The sequence below is a fragment of the Gorilla gorilla genome, chromosome 21 (genome assembly GCF_029281585.2).
Source record: "Gorilla gorilla gorilla isolate KB3781 chromosome 21, NHGRI_mGorGor1-v2.1_pri, whole genome shotgun sequence".
Taxonomy (NCBI): Eukaryota; Metazoa; Chordata; class Mammalia; order Primates; family Hominidae; genus Gorilla; species Gorilla gorilla.
Genome location: NC_073245.2, coordinates 25,185,000 through 25,189,741, shown reverse-complemented (window position 1 = coordinate 25,189,741; position 4,742 = coordinate 25,185,000). Strand labels below are relative to the sequence as shown.

The 4,742-nt window shown below is 38.7% G+C and overlaps 1 protein-coding gene across 5 annotated transcripts in view; it reads right to left on the bottom strand.

The window, feature by feature from the left end:
• Positions 1-4,742, bottom strand: part of MACROD2 (mono-ADP ribosylhydrolase 2) — a 2,087,937-nt gene that overhangs the window by 858,834 nt on the left and 1,224,361 nt on the right. The window lies entirely within an intron of this gene.

Here is a 4,742-nt window from a genome sequence, read left to right as displayed (position 1 = left end):
GGAAGAATGAGAAAGGTGAGAAGGAAAGGGAAGAGAGGATTAATATTTTCTGGGATCAATTCCCAAATAAACTAATATATATGGAGAGAGAGAGAGTTTTAGATAGATAGATAGATGATAGATAGATAGATAGATAGATAGATAGATAGATAGATACATACATACATACATACATACATACATACATACATACATAGTTAATGGAGGGCACATATAGTTATATAATTTATTTAACTATATAAAGTTGTATATATGTATTAACTCTGTCTCTCTCTCTCTATATATATATATATACACATATGTGTAGTTTTCTAAATTTTTGATGATTTGGTAGTTATATAACTTAAATGCTTCATGAATCAGGCAAAATTTCACCTTCAAAATGAAGATATCCCTACCTCCTGCCTAATCCTTGAGTGGGGGTTTTATCTTCCCTGTGCAATGCTCAGAAAGGCATAATAACATTTATCACATATATTTTTTTCTTTCTCTGTTTTCATAGCTGACAGAAAATATTTCTGATTGGCAGAGGGTTTTTTCTTTAGGCAGGTGGAATGGCTTATGCCCTGCAGCCTGGGATTCATTTGTCGTTTAAGGTGACTTTGTATGTGGCTGCTCTGACCCCTTTTATGTTGATCATCTTATGGTTTACATCTCAAAGAGCAGGCTTCTTTGATGTTCCTCAGTGAGGGGCTGGGCTGGGGGACTTGTGGTGCAGCACACAGTTTTGGCTGCCCCATGCCACACCCTTTGGCCCACCTGTTCACTATAACTGCAGTCAAGAGGTGAACTGTTCCTGGCATCCTAATGGCTTCCCACCCCAAATGCCTTCAGGGCAATCAAATCTTCTATCTCAGGGCTTTCTCTGAAGCCTTATGCACAGCCTGTGTGTGTGAGCTCATCCCAGAAGTGCATAGATGTGAATGTCCCTGCAGACAACCCTCAACCACTGGGGGCTGGGAGTCAGTGAATAAATACTTCCACCTCCTGTTCTCTGTAGGGACAATTCTGAGGTGCATTCTACATAGTTGCCCAGAGGAACCCCAGTGGAAATGAGCCCCAGGCTTCACTGTCTCACTCTCCCCACTTCTTCATTTTTGTTTTCTGGGGATCACTTCCCAAATAAACTATATGTGCCCTGGATTAACTATGTATACAGTTTTCTATATTTTTGATAATTTGGCATTGCGGCCTTGCTGACTAAGGAGGGATGGCCTCTATCAGGGTTAGTCAGTTCTTAGAGATAGCAAATGACCCCTAGGGAGCAAGCCTTTCATATCCAAACCAACCCATCCAGACCGCATACTCTGAACTATATGACTCTTAAACATGAGGGGTCAATAGTTCTTTCCCATAATTATCCCAGGGCAAGGTACCAGACCACTAGAGATGGTCCCTAAATGCCAATTCTAAACCTGCGTATCCTGCCTTGCCTGGCTTTTCCTGCAGAAACCACTCTAAGGCCTCCTGTGCACCCTTTCCCCTCACTCCTTTTGCCTCCTGACTGGTCCTGGTGCTATCCTGTGTGGCCCCACAGGGCATGGCTGCCCCCTCTTCTTAGGAACTGTGAGTAACAAACTATCTTTTCAATGCTGGTTACCTCCTGACCTGTTGGCCTCATAATACCTGAATAATGAAATCTATGCTTTAAAATAGTCCCAAATTCTTATCTCAGGCTCTGATTTCAGAGGAACTCAAAGACTGATGATTACCTATACATATTTCCTAAATGAGTGCATGATCCAATGATGCTCAAGAGGTAATTCTACAGAGGAGGAAGAGGAAGAGCATTCAGTTGAATGGCCTCTACTGAGGGGTCTATGAATATGGGATGACCACTGAGTTCATCTGCTGAGCCATTTAACTACACATCTCACATCCTTGCAGCACCTACTGTATTATCACCCAGCACTCCTTTCCTTAAGGTGTCTTGGAGAATCATGAATGGCAGGTAGCTTGCAACATAAGATGCCAGAGGAGAAAATGAGGTTAAGAAAATCAATAAATTAAGTTAAGAGAATCTATTTAAAATAAGAAACACATACTGCCCTTGTTAGGGGATAGATTTCCCATTTTTATTTTTAAACTGAGAGTACATTATAGTTATATGTTAAATATACATCACAAGAGGATAAAGAATGAAAGTCAAAACAAGTTGAAGAGAAAGAAGGAAGTAGTATGTATTTGAGCCTCTCAGTGAGAAGAGAGGCCATTTTTCATCTCAGGCCCCAGGGTATCTGTTAGTGCATTGGGAGAGGTAATTCATTAAATGAACCTAAGGTTAATGCACCTTCAAAAGAGAGCAATTTATCTCCTCTTCTTCAATAGGATCAGGCCAGAAGGTTCTACCGTTGGAAAAAAAAAATCATCTCGGTGAGATACCCCTGTAATGATCTCAGGTCCCCTGAATTCCATCTTTCTCATTTATTATACCTACATGACTAATGCACTGGGTTAGAGGATCTGTATTTTCTCCTCAAGATGTAAGTACTTAAGTTATTTCTTGAACACCAGGATATTTTTATATTTCTCTTTATATATTTTCCCTCACCTACTGAATTCTCATATTCCAGCCTGACCGAAGTGCAGCCAGGGAGGCATCAAAAAGGAGGGACACGCTAGCTTAAAGTAGTTACTCAGAAATTGTAATAGCCTATTTTAGAATAAAGTCAATAATAGCAGTTCTGATGTTATTATAAAACATGCTGAGTTAACCAAGTGAAACCAAGGGAAACAAACACAGCTACGAGTGAAATTTTTCATGCTAGATTGCCCGAATTCCGGTTGATTCTCAGAAAAATTATTCAGCTTCTCTCTTTCTCTCTCTGTGTATGTGCATGTACATACATATACACATACACACATATATTTACACACATACATATATACCCCCATACACTCATACGTATTTCTAGAATTTTAACAATATGCCAAGCACTATGTTGGTCATGGAAAAAAAAAAATAAGTCCTGGTTTCTGCCCTGTTCATGGTAGTCACGCAGGGACTCAGCCTGATGGAGGCTCCAAGTTGGCTAGGTGCTTTCATTATTACCTTATGAAAAAGGTGGCATGATAAATCATGTATTAGCTCTCAATCCCTTCACTCAGAAGTGAAATATATCACTATTACCCACATGTCATTGGCCAAATCCAGCCATATGACCATGCTGAACCCTAAAGGGGATAGGAAATTAAAATCTTATCTTTGGGCTAAATGGCAGGAAACTAGAAATGTTTGATAAATAGCACTGATGTCTGTGACATTTACCAATCAACAGTGGTGAAATTTATTTCCCTTCAGGGTTTATGTAACTTTAGCTGAGTTATAGTTTACTGTCCAAGGCTGAATATAGTTCCAAAAAAAGAGCAAGTTCTTACTATTTTAGGGGGGACAATTACAAATTGCCAAGCAGATTGGCTACATGTATTTCAGGGTCAAAAAACTCATATTCCCTTAGGAACAGTGCCTTATAAATAAAGTCATTGTCATAAATGACAACTCATTTAAGGAATCACCAACCACATAGAGTTTTCATCACCTGAGTCTCTCAGAATAATAAATGTTTTGCAATGCACTTGAGGCATCATCTTATGACCTGGGCTTACAATGAGAAAAGCACATCTTTGAAAAGTATGAAGAGAAGAATATGGGCTTTCACACAAAATGAACAGTGCTGAATCCACTAAATAGTCTGGCTTCACAGGAAACTGCTAGCACAAAAAACAGAGGGCCCTGCCCAGACACTGAACCTGATTAGAATCGGCTAACCCTAATAGGTTAATATACTAACCATGTTGCTCGACTCTTTGGAGATACAGAGGTTTGAACACACGCCATTATGGATATTTTATTGTCATTTGAGCACAAAGTAGGTATTTTCTATTTTGATCTGCTACTTCTTTCTCCCCTGGCTCCTTTTCAGCATTGAACTGGGGGCAGAGGGAGGTGAAGGAAAATAAACTTTGATACGGAATTGAAGCAAGTGGTCAGTTCTGCTTTGTCAATGATAGACAGCCTAGACAACAAAGGTCAAATAAGACTGGAATAATTTATATGAGAAAGTGAGGACTTTATGCAAAAATATATTAATATATCAAAGATGATGGCTGTCTTACCATTGAATGTTCTTTTCCTAGATTGATATGCTGAATTGTATAAAAATCCTACGATTGTGTTTCTGAAAGCCCCCATTACATTCGTGTGTAGGGGATGGATGGAGTGAGAATCCAGGATAATTAAGGACATCAGAAGTATCCTTAATACCAGAAGAAAAAGGAAGAAAAACACAACTTTTTTGAACCTCCCTTGTGAAACAATTTTTAAAAATTTACCAAACATTAAACAATCAATTTCTGAGAACACAGAACAAATTGCTTACTCATGGATAATTATGAACAAATGAACAAATGAACAAATAGCAGGCTTGGAGATTATGATAAACCCTTAAAGGAGAAATGTAATTAATGATGATGATAAAAATGCTAAGTATTTGTAATAATAATTACAACATGTCTGTCTCCAGAGGTCCTAGTTTTTGATGTTCCTTTTCAGAAAACATCATCAGAGTTTAATCAAAGGCACTGAAGGAAAATATGGCTAATTTTCTCCTTAACTACACTGAATATCCATGGAAAAGCTGTTGGTTATCATTGAGAGATGTTCCAGTATGTATTGAAATGGCCCCTGTTGTGAATGGGGACAGCTGTCTCATTGTCCAGTAACCTTAAATGTTGGGTATGCA